This window comes from Cupressus sempervirens, chromosome 1, assembly GCF_028749045.1.
Source record: "Cupressus sempervirens isolate cs-2001-9-10 chromosome 1, ASM2874904v1, whole genome shotgun sequence".
In the NCBI taxonomy this organism is placed as follows: Eukaryota; Viridiplantae; Streptophyta; class Pinopsida; order Cupressales; family Cupressaceae; genus Cupressus; species Cupressus sempervirens.
In genome coordinates, this window is record NC_143118.1 from 429,795,939 (window position 1) to 429,811,325 (window position 15,387).

Consider the following 15,387-nt stretch of genomic DNA (forward strand, 5'->3'; position numbering starts at 1 on the left):
TTAGTATCAAAGGCTTGTTAGGATATGAATTACCTCACTAATTTATGAGTTTTGTATCTTGAACTTTCTCGTTTGACTCGTGACGCTAACTTGAACTAGACTGTCATTCAATCTATTTGAAAACCACCTGTGACTAAAATGTTAACACCTTCACACTATTCACATGAGTCTTGAACTCCTATTCAATTATAACCTTGTTTTATAATATGTAATTTCTTATGCGACTTCATAAGCTAAAAAAAAAAAAAAAAATTGTTGTGTTTTTACTAGTAAAATTTAGGGCATGACACATGATCCACGATAAATTGAACAATACTAGATACTAAATTAATATGTATATCATTGTGCACGTAAATGATAAAAATATATATCAAAATACATGTATCCATAGAAAAAATTTTACACAAATATATATCAAAGATCATGTATCCATAGACAAAGTACTCAAATATATATATATCAAAATACATAGATCCATATACAAAATGTGGCTGATCCTGCCATCAGAATGTGTATAATATCAATGTTTCTATATACAATGTGGCATATGCCATCTCAAAATGTCTCATGATGCATCCTACGAAAACTATACTATCCTAGGGTGCTGGTGGATGATCAAAATGCAGCCTCTTCGCTGCACTAGGTGGATCGGATGCCTCCTACATAAACAAAAAAGGAAAACCCAAAGTTAGACTACTAAATTTATATGATTCTACGTATCTAACATTGAATTACTCAAATGCATAATGATCTTTTCCGTATTGGAGATTAATACTATCAAAATTTCATAATAAATACCTCTCTCGTCAACCTCCTGCGCTGGTCAGGAGTCCTCTCGTATGCCCTCGGCAATGCTGGTACCTCTGTGATTGTGGGTTGTATATGTTCAAATACCTTTGTCAGATGAATCTACAATTTAAACTATAACATTATAATTCATAGCATGCTAAATTTATAACATATTTAATCATGAATTCAAACTACAACTTACTATTGTAGGCTCCTCCTCAGGTGTGAGTGGTCGCGTCATCAAATCTACATAACTGTCCCGTTGAACCTCATGTGCACTAGGAGTCTCCTATGAGATACAAAATAGTAGTTGTTAATATCACGAAAATTAGTTTTGAATTTATTTATGAAGATAAGTGCTGCAAGAGCATCCCATGCTCATCAGGGGAACATTGAAGATCCAAGGCATTACAAAGGTCATGGAACATCTCTTGAAGTCAATTGGGCAATCCTTGCACCAATTATGGCTCATGGAAGCATACAAAGTTATAATGTTGGACTCATATGTGGAAGAAAGTTGTAATTGGGTATGAGATAGGATTTTAGGATTTCATATGGTAGATGTGTCATTTGATAGGTTCATGTAGGTTGTCATGATCATATCTTGTCATTAGACAAGTCAAAACGTTCTAGAATTGAGTTTTGGGGTTTGAACAAGCAGGCCCTGGTTTTTAAGCCATTTTAAGGAGGGTTTTGAAGTTTGGTGTTTAGGAGTGTGACCAAGACCTATAATCTTGAAAATCCTTAGTGTGTTGGTCCCTTTGTTGAAGCCTTGGTGTGTCTAATTCCTTCTTGTGTGTCCCAGAGTTGAAAGGTACATAAGTGGTGTCCAGAGATTTCTTGGTGAGGAAAGAAAGAGAATCAGTGAGTTGGCCCTTGGGAAGGAAGAAAACTTGTTGTGAAAATGCCTCCTAAAAATCAAATGGCTAGAGAACTTGATGAATTTAGAGAAGAGTTGGCAAAAGAGAAAAGAGAGAGGAGAGAACTTGAAGCATCTAGAGTGAGGGAAGAAAGATAGATGAGAAGAGAGAGGCTGAAGCTTATTGCAAGGATAGAATCCTTAGAAAAGGAAAGGCAAGAACCTAGAGGAGAAGAGGTTAGAGGAAGAAATCATGGAGAGAACCATGAAGAAGAAGAGGTTGGTAATGCAAGGCAAGAGCATGAGACAACAGATGATCCTGAAGAAAGGAGATTTATGAGAATCATTAAGGTAGTACAAGGTAATGGTGGGAAGAACCATATTGATTTTCCAATATACCAGGGTAAAATGGATAGTGAAGAAGTGCTAGGGTGGATAGAGGCCCTTGAGAACTACTTTGATCTTGAAGACATAGAGGCAGATAAGAAGGTAAAAGTAGCAACAACAAGACTGAGAGGAACATCAATCACTTGGTGGACTAGTGCTTAGAATGAGAGAGAGGAAAGGTGGTGCAGAGCACCTAACCTATGTGGCAAGGGGGAACAAGTATCTCTGTTGCCGGACACCTTGCCACTCCATGAAAGCGAGGATTCAAGTAGATTAGGAAGTTGGAATAAAGGTTTGGTCCATATTTTACAAGTTGGTCTATGTTTTGTAATAAAGGCACATGTAAGGCCCACAAGCATTTTGGTGTGGTTATAAACCAAGTGACTCCATGGGACCAAAAGGCCTTAGAATAGGGTATTTAGAGTCTAAACAGTATTAGCAAAAAGTGGTTTTTTGTTTGTTTTATGGTTGGGAAAGCCTATATGGTTGTTCCAACGGTCATGTAGACCTTTATATATGCCATATGTGATCTCAGTTGAAAGGGGGAGATCAGAGTGTACGGTGGTTTGGAGAAAAAATAATAAAAACTTCAATTTTCTGGAAATTTACTTAGTTGCATTTAATAAATCCATATGACCAATTTTGAGTCAATGGAATAGTTTAGAAAGTTAGGGAATGCATAAAAACTATAGCTTGAAATTTGAATTTCAAATTCAAACGGTCATATTAGTTTTGGAGGGAAAGTAGTAATTTGGTATTTGTTTGATTAAATAAACCTTTGTAACCAACTTGGTCGGTTGGACAGGTGCATATAAGCCTATTTAAGTTGTAATGAACATATGCAAGACATGAATCATTATTGGTACGGAAAAAATCATAGAAATTGTATAGAAAAACAATCATACTTTCCTCTGCATCAATTAAAAAAATAAAAAATAAATGATACTTATACATACAATGGGGCTCTCTGTGCGAATGAAAATCCCTGATGATCTAGGACGCCGAATCTATACAGGCTCATCGCTAGTAGCCACACCCTATATACAATAAATAATGTAATTAAATGAGATTACCACAAACATTTTACAAGAATGCATCAATATTTAATCAATTAGAAAACATCTAATTACCTTTCCTTTGTCAATGCATGCTGGCTCACCCCTCGCACTTTGTCCCCCCGGGGCAGGTGGTATCTGCAAGATAAAAGAAAGATTAGCAACCATATATGCTACAATATCAAATAGAAAAAAGAAATGCGAACACAACATAATGTACCGTAGATGTCTCAAGGCCAAATGAAATGGCCGAGAGTGTAGCATCATCTATCTGTATGAGCTCCTCCTCGGTCATCAACTAAACATGAATGAAGATCACATACATGTAAAAGTCAGTATGGCTTAAAAATTAAAATTACTCTATTATAAAAATTAACTTTAAATCACATATGTCATAACAAAAAAATGTATACACGTACCGACACCGAAGGAGTCCATGCCTCTACATTCCCCTCCTCTCTCGCATCAGGGTCTGTAGCCTCTGCACGTGCGTCTGGTGTATCCTCGTCTAATACAAAATGATACTCAGGAAGATCACCTATGGGACCCAGGCAAATATTCTTGCATGTAATGCAAGTGTGAGGCACACAAACGTGTGATGAGATAGCCGATGATGAACTGGCACCAACATCATCAACACGAGGAGGCAAGACTGACCTAGCCTGAGATATCATTAGGCTACTCAGCCTATGAATGGCTCTGATGGTCTGAGAGCTAGCCTCTGCCATAATATCTGGATGCTGCACTCGAGGAGGGGGGGGGACAAAAGTGCCAAGTTTCTTCCACTGGAAAGAGGGTCTATCATGAGGAGCTCCTAGTCCTAAGCCCATGTTGGGCTTCATGCTCCAATAGTTCACTTTAAGTTTCAACACAAATTTTGCATATAATTTTTTAAGGAAATAAAATGGTATGTCTAAATTGCCATGTGGAGGGATATCAAAGACCATCCACCAACGGTCCCAAAAATTTGCACGTATGGCGTCATTTGTGCACCATTTAATCGATAGTTTGGTTTTTTTGGGTCAACTGGTATACCCGTTTTTGGGTTAGCAAAAAGGCTTGCCAAATCGTCTTTGGTTATGTTGAGGGCCGCGACCTCATCATAATCCAAACCATCATCAAACATCTGGTGCATTTCATCATGCCAACGAAGAGCGGCATTTTGTTGGTTTGTAAGAGTTTCAATGTTATCCACTATGGTGTTTAACATGGATAACATAGGAGCCAGTGCAGGTACATTATTGTATGTTCTATGCAAACCTCTCAACTTAGTGAGATTTTCATTTATCAAATCCTCGATTCGAGGAGGGTTTTGAGGAGGTAGAGGATCATTTGGTGGACGGTTTTGTGGGGATACTGGATCGTTTGGTGGTGGGTTGCGAGAAATATTATTCCCTGCCTCAGTGTCATCATTTTGATCAGCCATTCCTATTGAATTGCAAAACGTAATATATATTTAAAAAAAATCTAAATTTTAACCATTTTTGTCAAAAAAAACCCTAGATTCAACTAAAACAAACAAAATCTTGTTAAAATCTATTAAATTTAGGTTAAAAATGAGTCGGGGGGGGGGAACATACCTGATATCTGATATCCGATTTGCTATCTGATAGCTGATTTATTATATGATATCCGATCTGACTGGCCCAAATTCGTGTGAAAATAAGGGCCGCGGGTCTATGATTTTGTGTTTAATCCATGCACAGGTATCGGATATCCGATATTATAATATATATAATATAACATATATATTACATTTTATATATTTTTATATTATATTTTATATTTATTATATTAATTTACTATATATTATTATTATACTATATTATTATAATTTATAATATATTATACTTTTTTATTATATATTATATTATAAGATATTACTTTTTATTATTATATTATATTATATATATATTATATTACATTACTATATATTATAATATATGAAATATTATATTATATTATTATAATATAATATGTTATTATAATATTATTATTATAGTATAATATTATACGATTATAATATAATAATATTATTATTATTATATTATAGTATAATAATAATTATAATAATATTATTATATTATAGTATAATAATTATTATAATAATATTATTATTATATTATAGTATAATAATAATTATAATAATATTATTATATTATAGTATAATAATAATTATAATAATAATATTAAATAATAATAATATTATTATAATATAATAGTATGATATATTATTTAATATTATTATTATTATTTTATATCAATAATAATAATATTAAATAATATATCATACTATTATATGATTTTAATTATTAGTCGGATATTGGATTTAAAATCGGATATCCGATATCAAATCGGATATCCGATATGATATCGGATATCCGATAAGGCTCGGCTTAACCTTCCAGGTTTGGTTCCTGGATAGGTAAAAAAAAGTCAGAGCGGATTTTGAAGCGCTTTTAGGCGTCTTCAAACTCTTTTTTTTTCACATCGCCACTTTTTGGCACACCATGATCCTGCACATACCCATATTAGATCCAAAAGAAAAAAAAATTCCATGAGGCCATAAAGTCTTATCAAGAAAATTAATAAATAAAAAACTATTTGGATTCTTAAGTCTCTTATTCAATAAATGCTTTCAAAAGAACCATAGAGGAAACAAAAATAAAAAACCATGTGGGTTTACAATTTTCTCACATAAGCAATGTATCCTAAATAAAAATAAAAATTAGAATCCAACCTTGATATTCCAAGTCTCCTGTGATTCCTTTACATAAATATCTCTCATCTAAAAAAATCTATTTTCGGTCTCTTTGTCCCAAAATTTGTTACCTTATATACCTCATTGCCTCTTTCATCGTGGTTCCTAGTGTATATGAGCAATGTTAGTATGCTAATAGAAACCAAATTTAAATAAAGCTTCTACAAACTAAACAAAATTCATAAACTTCAAGATAGACTAAGATGAGCTCTCAATTGAGAATATGAGCCATTAATGGACTCTCTCAATAAGAAGCTCTCTTGTTGAGTGGCTTTGTCTAAATAGATAGGATGTATGCTCAAGCTTATGCTTCAAAAATGGCTTCAAATGGAGTTGGAATTTGGGTGTGGGTGTATGGTTTTGATGTAAAATGGCTTCTCAAAATGGCATTATGACTTTACTTCATGGATTGTGTTATTTTTCAAAGGGGAAGGATCCAATTTATAGGCAAGAGGCTTGAGGGTTTGAGGGCTAAGATGCAAAGATGGGGAAAAGCTTATGGAGGGCTCAGATTGCATGAGAGGAGAGCACATGGATTGTGCTTCCTTACAACCAATCAAGGAGTGACACATGTCACATGGTGAGAGGATGGAGAAAAGGGGAAGGATGAGTCAAAAAAGGAGGCTCAAGGGATAAAATCTTCATAAAGACCCTCATAATGACTTGTAAGAGCAATAAAAGGGCTTGTAAGAGTCATTTATGACCTAGTGGACTTCATAAAGTTTTATGGTTGAGATATTTTGAGGGTGATGAGAGAAAATTCGACTTAGACTTGATTAAGAAGGTTTTAAGCTTGCTTAGGCTTGTGCAAATGATTAGAGGATGGATTAGGATGGTTTAGGATTAGCTTAGGGATAGGCAAGTGGATGGCATTTAATGAGGGTGGGTGAAGGAGGAGATATTTGTTAACTTTGGCTTGGGTTAGTAATTCTTAACCCATGTTTAGGGAATGTGACAAGGTTAGGAGGGGATTAGGATTAGGTTTAAAGACATCTTCTAGAAGAGTCTAGACTTTGGATGAGGATAAAGACTTTCTAGAATAGTCTAGAATTTCCTAGGATGAGGATGAAGACTTTCTAGAAGAGTCTAGAACTTCTTAGGATGAGGATAAATTAGATTTTTAAGAAATAAATAAAGTTTTATTTATTTCAAGGGTTTGGGTTGAGGAGATATTTATTAAAACTTTTTTAATAAACATGAGGATTAATATTTAATTTTAATTAAATATTTTGAGTTGGGGTTAGGGGTAGGAAATGATGAGATTAGCCTTTAATTGAAATTAAAGAAGGATTAGAAGATTTTGGAAGAGGTTATTGGTCATAAGGAAATTGGCCAAGTTTTGGGCAAAAAATAAATTTTTTATTTATTTTAGGATTTTTGGTCAATTTATTAATTAAATAATTAATAAATAAGGAAATAATGTTTAAATAAGATTTAAACATTTTTGGGAGGGATTCCTTAATTAAATATTTTTAATTAAGATAAAGGGATTTAATGGCATAAAAATTAATTAATTAATTAATTAATTAATTAATTAAATAATTAATTAATTAATTAATTAATTAAATAATTAATTAATTAATAAATGATGATGTCATCAGGAATTTTTCAGAAAATAAAAATACTTTATTTTCTAAAGGATTTTTAGGTGTCTACATTTTGCCCCTCTTTGATGTGATGCCGCAAGTGGCATGACATCAAAGATAAGAAAATAAGATGCCCAAGGCTAGAGTAGAAGAGGAGAGAATGGACTGTGAGATGCCCCCTCAAGAAGGCAGCGGGGAGAGAAAGCGAGGCTTGGTGGCTTCTTGAAAAATACAAGAATCTGGGATGAGCAAGGAGACTCAGATTGGATTAAGAGAAGAGGTTTAGTTAGCTCAAACTCTTACTATGGGAGAATGATAAAGGGAGAATCAGAGGCATAAGAGGAAGCAAACTTAAGATCTCAGGAATTGCAGAGGATGAAGGAGCGGAGCGCTATAAAAAAAGAATCCAGGATAGGGAGATGGATGAGGGGATTATAAAGCGGATGCAACAGGATTTCAAAGAGTTAGATTGGCGGAAGATGGGTTTCGGAGATCCCTAGGACTAGGATTGTGGATCTCGAAAGATGAGGCTTGGTGGGTTGATTTGGATTGGTGGATCCCTAAGACTAGGATTGTGGATCCCTAAAGCTAAGAGTGATGAGTGATTCAAAGAGATACTGATGCATCAGCTGGGGTAGGAGAGACGGATGCTGGATATGGATGGGGGATAATGGAGATGAAGGAAAACTATTGAAGCTTTTTGAGCGGGGGGATACTTCAAAGAGAAGTACCACCATGTAGTTGAGCACTAGATTTGCTATAGGACTATTGGTTAATTGCCAAGGTTACCAAGAACATCAAGGCCTTTTCACCAACCGTCCAGAGGACTGACAAACTAACCCAAAACAAACACACAAGGATTGCCCCAGCATCACACATGAATCCTAGAGGAAGCAGCGTGGAAATGACATTGGAGAACCCACAAGCAGAAAAGAAAAACAAACGAAAGACCTGATCAAGACCTTACGCTCTAATTGCCCCATTCACAGCATACCATGATATGGAAGATCGTGGCAACCTTGAGGAGGGAACAAGGAGATTGCTTGGAAAAGATACTTCAAGACCCAAAAGGGAAGATCCCAAATCAAAAGAAAGTGAAAATCCAAAAGAGAGCCGTTTGCCAACGAGATGGGTAGGACAAGGTACTAACGGACCAAGATCAGACATGAGGAAAGCTATATCCTGCAAGGACCTATCGGAGAGCACCGAAGCTGGTGGATTTGGATGAGTGATGCGTTTGGCAAGCTGAACTAAGAAAGATAACACTTTGGTGATAGGAAATCTAGCTAAAGGATGCGTTGGAATAGCTAACCAAGATGTGTGATGGGTGCAAGATGCGGATCAAGGATGAACTGACACGAACGCTAGATAGATACAATGGTACTAAGCTAAAGAGGATGTACAAGCTGATGGACCAAGATATGTTACAAATGTACAAGTTTGTTCATGTTTTGGTTTTTGTGAGATGGAAATGTTTGTGAAGGATGGGATGTCTATAATAGGTGATAGGTGGATAGGTAGATGGTTTGCGAAAAGCTTAAGTGAAAATGGGGTTTTGTGTGTGCACGTGATAGTATACAAGCTAGGATACAAGATTATTTATAGGCTGGAATATGGTACAAACCTTGGACAAGATTCGGATAGAAAAGGTATGTAACAAGATTTACAAGGTATAATACAAGCTTTGGTACAAGATTTATAAGCTGTACAGGAGGTATTTACAAGCTTCATCAGATATTGGATATTTGGTTGGAACACCAAGGGAACAAGCAAGTGTGTCTTATGGGATGGTGGGTGAATGGATGAGGGATAGGATAGTGATAGATAATGGATTAGTCTTTAGTACACAAGGCACCTGAATTACCAGGTTTTCACCAAGGTACCTATCCAAGGTGCTTGAATTGCCAAGTTTTCACCATTGGACGCTTGTTTCTCTTTACTATTTTTTTCTTTTGTATTTTTCAAAAGCTGGGTATACCAAGGATCTTCAAGCATAGAACTTCTTGAGATGAATGATGTTAGTAGGATCATTCAAGAGTTCTCCTTCTAGTGTAGATAGCTGATAAGCTCCGGAGCCAAAGGAAGCAGTGACAACATAAGGACCAAGCCATGTAGGTTCAAACTTGCCTTTCTTTTCTTGATCTACTTGGACTTTCATATTTTCTTTGAGGACCATGTCACCTGGCTGAAAGTGTCATGGAAGCACCTTCTTGTTGAAATTCCTTTTGAGATGAGTTTGATAGACTGTGAGATGATCATAGGCTTGTTGTTGCTTTTCGTCTAAAAGATCTAGCTGGGTGAGTCGAGCTACTCTATATTCTTCATCTGATATTTGCCCTTGCAAAGATATGTGCAAGGAGGGAAGTTCAACCTCTATAGGTAGTACCACTTCGGCACCATAGACTAGGGAGTATGGAGTTGTGCCTGTGGATGTACGGAAGGAAGTTCGATAGGCCCATAGGGCTGGATTTATTTGTAGGTGCCAATCATGGCCGGAATCATTGACAACTTTCTTTAAAATTTTGAGGAGGGTTTTGTTAGTTGCCTTTGCCTGGCCGTTACCTTGTGGGAAATATGGGCTAGAAAAGCGGTGATGGATGCGGAGGGAAGTGCATAATTCTTCCATGTTGAGATTTTCAAAGTTACCTCCGTTGTCGGTGAAGATGGTGGATGGGATGCCAAAGCGGCAAACAATGTGGTACAAGATGAACTTGGAGACCTGAACTCCTATAGCTGAGACTAGGGGGACTGCTTCCACCCATTTAGTGAAATAGTCTATAGCTGTTATTATCTATTTATGTCCATCAGATGAGAGGGGTGTGATAGTTCCAACTAGATCAAGGCCCCAACAAGCAAAAGGCCAAGGTGGTGCAATAGGCTGTAGATCCTGTGCTGGAGCGTGCACAAGATTTGCATGCTGCTGACATGGGAGACACTTTCTGACAAAGTCACAGGAGTCTTCTTCAATGGTAGGCCAATAGTAGCCTGCTCTAAGGATTTGTCGCGCTAGGACAATACCACTCGTGTGGGCACCGCAAAGTCCAGAGTTTACTTCATTTAACACCATCACGGCCTCATTTTGGTCTAAACATCGAGAGAGAGTATCGTGATAACCCCGATGATATAGGGTATTGGCTATGATAACATAGCGGGATGATTTTCAGATGAGGTTCTGGCGTTGGGTACGTGTGAGGTGAGGGGATATGATACCATCGTTAAGGTAAGTGTGAATCTCATGGTACCAAGGGGATTGGGGACCAACCAAGATACAAACACGATTTGAATCCTCATGCGCATAGGCGGGTGTGAGGAGCTGCTCCACTAAAAACTCATACTGTGTAGCTGCTTGGGGAATTTCCAAGAGCGAGCCTATAATAGCCATAGCATCTACTGCTTTGTTCTGTATTCGAGGCACTTGTGTAAACTGAAGCTTTGTAAAATGTTGGGTTAGCTGATCAACTAGCTCTTTGTAGGGTAATAGCTTTTCATCTTTGGTTTGATATTCATTTAGGGCTTGCTTGATGATGAGATGAGAATTGCCAAAGATTTGTAGCTCAACAATGTTCCATTCTACAGTTATCTTTAATCCTGCTATGAGGGCCTCATATTCAGCTATATTGTTGGTGCTAGGGAATTGTAGCTTGAAGGCTTTTGGAATGTAATCTCCTTGAGGTGTGACCAATAATATTCCTGCCCCTGATCCATGAGATGTGTATGAGCCATCAAAATAAAGTTTTCATGGGGGTTGTTCTTCAATTAGACAAATATGGTCATCTGGAAATTCTGTGATCAATGGATAAGCATCTATTAGAGGTGCGTCAGCTAGGTGATCTACTATAGCTTGCCCTTTGATTGCCTTTCTATCCACATACTGGATGTCAAATTCACTAAGGAGCATAACCCATTTGGCCAAGCGGCCTGTAAGTGCTGTTCTAGAGAGCATATACTTGAGAGGGTCAATCTTGGAGACTAGTTGGATGGTATGACTTAGCATGTAATGGCGAAGCTTTTGAGTTGAGAAAACAACTGCCAAACAAGCTTTTTCCATAGGAGTGTAATTGAGTTCATAACCAACTAGGGTTCTACTGATGTAGTAGATGGCTCTTTCTCTATTGTAGTCATCAAGCTGTGCTAGAAGTGCCCCTAGAGCAGTAGGTGTTGCTGATATGTACAAAATTAGGGGACGACCAGGAATTGGTGGAACCAAGATAGGGGGATTGATGAGATATTGCTTGAGATGGTCAAAGCTGCGCTGACATAAAGGATCCCACTTGTAGTTCTCATCCTTCTTCAGTAAATGTGAAAATGGTGTACACTTATCTGCAAGCTGGGAGATGAAGCGTCGAACAGATTGGAGCTTTCCTTGAAGAGAGCAAAGATGTCGCAGTGTCTGGGGAGGAGGCATGTCTAAGATAGCCTTGACCTTCTTGGGGTCAATCTCTATACCTCGTTTAGAAACTATGAAGCCTAGAAGCTTTCCATATGTGACCCCAAAGACACATTTCTTTGGATTCAGCATGAGATGATATTTGGCTAACCTATCAAAGACTTTCTCCGGGTCAGCAAGATGATCCATGAAGGTATGAGACTTGACCAAGATATCATCCACATAATCCTCCAAAAAGCTATGGATGAGATCATGAAAAATGGCTGTCATAGCTCTTTGATAGGTAGCCCCAGCATTCTTTAGGCCAAAAGGCATCATGTTGTAGCAAAAGGTTCCCCAAGGGGTAGTGAATGTTGTCCTATGCTGATCCTCTTCTGCAATCTTGATTTGATTATACCCAGAAAATCCATCCATGAGGGACAAAATTTCATGTCCAGCTGTAAGATCTACAATCATATCTATGTTGGGCAAGGGAAAATTATCTTTTGGACAAGCTTTGTTAAGATCTCTAAAATCAGTGCAGATTCTGATGTCACCGGAAGGTTTAGTGACAGGGACCATGTTGGAGATCCACTCTGAGTAGTCGATAGGTCGGATAACCTTAGCAGCTAACATTCTTTCTAATTCAGCTTTGACCAATAATGCCACCTTGGGGTGCATTTTTCTAAGCTTTTGTCTGACGGGCTTGATCTTCGGATCAACTGCAAGATGATGAACTACAAGCTTTGGATCAAGTCCTGGCATGTCCTAATATGACCATGCAAATCGGCCAATGTTCTCTCTTAAGACCTCAAAGAGGAGGTCAGCTTGGTCTTGTGATAGGGATGCAGCAATGTGAACAAGTCTGGGGATCTCTAAAGAACCAATGTTGACTTCTCGAGTATCCTCAATTAGAATAGAAGACACCTCTGGTCGATTATCTTGAGGAGGCAATGCTAAACCTCATGTTCTTCTTGTGGCTCTGGATTTTCTTACTGAGGGGTTCTCTTTGTTGCCTTAGCTAGTCTCAGATTCACCTTAGTTCCAGTTTTGGGTGTATCGGAACTAGGTTGGGGATTTTCTCCAAAATACCCCTTGGGATCTAGCTTGTAGATATAGGCAGAATCTGGCTTTGTTTTCTTGTGAGGAGTTTCAGCTCCCATGAATCTTAGAAGTGCCTCCTCTAATGTGAACTCATCGATGTGTATGACACTTGGTTGGTCCCAATCTATGAGTTCTGGATGGGCGAGTGGTAGGTCAATGAGGTGGATGGATAGTTCTTGGAGAACAGAGTCTCCGAGGGAGATTTGGTCTAGGATATCGTCGTAGGCTCTCTTTTCAACTTCCTCAGGAATGTCTTCGATTTCGACAAGGTTGCGGTGAATGTTTGAAAAAGCGTGACCGTTCTCATTGGTGCCCCCAGTTGTGGGTATGCCAAAGCCAAGACCTGACTTTGATTCCCACTTGTGTGCGTCGATGGGGCACTGCATGCCTCTTTCTTCTAGTCCTAGACCACCACCTTGATAGTTCCATTTGTCAGTGATGAGCTTATGTTCTTGGGGATAATTTTGGCTGAAGTGATCAAGGCGTGCTTGATTTCTTTGAGGTGCATCCTTATGTAACCATTTGTTGATATCTGGAGTGAGCTCCTCATGAAGAGGGATTTTTGAGGATATAAAGGTTGTTGGGCCAAATTATTTGTATCGAGGAGGTGGAATCTCCTTAGCTTTGTGATATGTTGGTCGTCCATGGGCATGTGGATCAAGTGGGAGTGCCCCAACAGCAAATACATCTGACAGACTATACTCTCCACAACCTTTGTTATTGATCTTCACGGTAGACAGGGTAGAGGCAAGGATGGTTTCTGGGTCATTATAAGTGTGGGATGAGCTAGCGATGGATGTGCCGATATCAATTCCAGGGCAATGGTTTGTATATGAAGCTTCAACCGCATTGCAGTAAGCAAAGGGTTCTGGATCGGCATGGATGGTTACCTCAGTGCCTTGATGTGGAAATTTGATGCACTGATGGTAAGTGGATGGAACAGCTTTCATGGAATGAATCCATGGGCGACCGAGGAGGATGTTAAATGGTAGGTTTAGATCAATAACATGGTAGAGTGTCTCTTGGATGACTGGCCCAACCTTGATTGGCAGCAAAATAGTTCCTTCTGTGGTTCTTTCCAAGTTGTCATAAGCTTTGATGGTGATAACCTCACTGATGATATCTGCCTCAGTATACCCAGCTTGTTTTATGAATTTTAGGGTGCAAATATTCAAGGCTAATCCATTATCTATCATTACTCTTTTCACAGCAAAGTTGGATACCATGATGGCTATGCGAAGCGGAAGGGTGTGATCTGGCTCGACCACGGGTATGTCGGTGGGTTTGAACGATAGGGCACATGAGGATGAGAGGTGTCCAACAAGATTACGAAAATCAGTAGCATTGATATCAAAAGGGACATGGGATTCTATGAGAGCACTGTCAAGGATGTTCTTGTACACAGGACTAGTGCGAAGAAGGTCTAAAATGGAGATTTGGGCTGGCATGTTCCCAAGGTGTTCCAAGATATTGTACTGGCTTTTTGATGGAGCTGATGGTGTTGGTGTAATAGGTGGGCCTGCGATGTTAAATTGCGCTCTTCGAGTGGTGACTGCACACTCATTGTTTGGTCCTTGGATATTGATAACATTGACGGAAGGCTCTTTCTCGAATATACAACCTATAAGGCTACCATAGTCTATATAGGATGAAGTGTGGTCATTGTTCTTCCCATGTTGTTGGTTTGGCTGACGGTTGTTGGTGTTGTTGTTGTTGGTTTGGATAGGTGCTTTTCCAAGATTTTGGTTGTGGTGTGGAGGAAAAGCATTTTGATAGATCTGTAAGCCTGCATTGGGAGAGGTTTGGGCACCAACAGTGATTTCCTTCCGATCAATGAGGTCTTGCACATAGTCTTTCAGTTTCATGCATCTGAGGGTAGTGTGACCTTTTACCCTATGAAATTTGCAGTACTCATTATCTTTGTACCATGCAGCTTTGGATTGGCTTGGGTCAATTTGCTGGGTAGGAGGAAATTTGATGAGGTTTTCCTTGACTAATTTCTCAAAAATTACATCCAATGGCTCACCAAGGGGTGTATAGTTTCTAGGTGTAGGTTGGAATCTAGGCTTTTGTCCTGCAGCTACATTGATGGCATTAGCTTGATTGCTAGACCCTTGAAAGTTGGGTCTTGGATTCTAGTTTTGATAGCTTTGGTGATTATGCTATTGGTAATTGATAGCTTGTTGATTGTTTGATTGATATGGTGGGTTGGACAGGTTTTGAGAAGGACCAACAATATTCACATGTCTGGTGTCAGTGACGCCATCTGTTGTAACGTGCTTGTTTTTGTTCCAATACCTAGACTTGTCATTGGAATGTGATTGATTTTGGTTGGCTTCCTTGTAAATATTGACCACACCATCTTTAATGAGTCCTTTCTCAAGGATCATTCCTTTCTCTTTGATATCTTTGTAGGTCTGCAAATAGTTCATGGTCATGTGGTGAGCCAAGCTAGGATGGGCATTATCAATAAACATTTT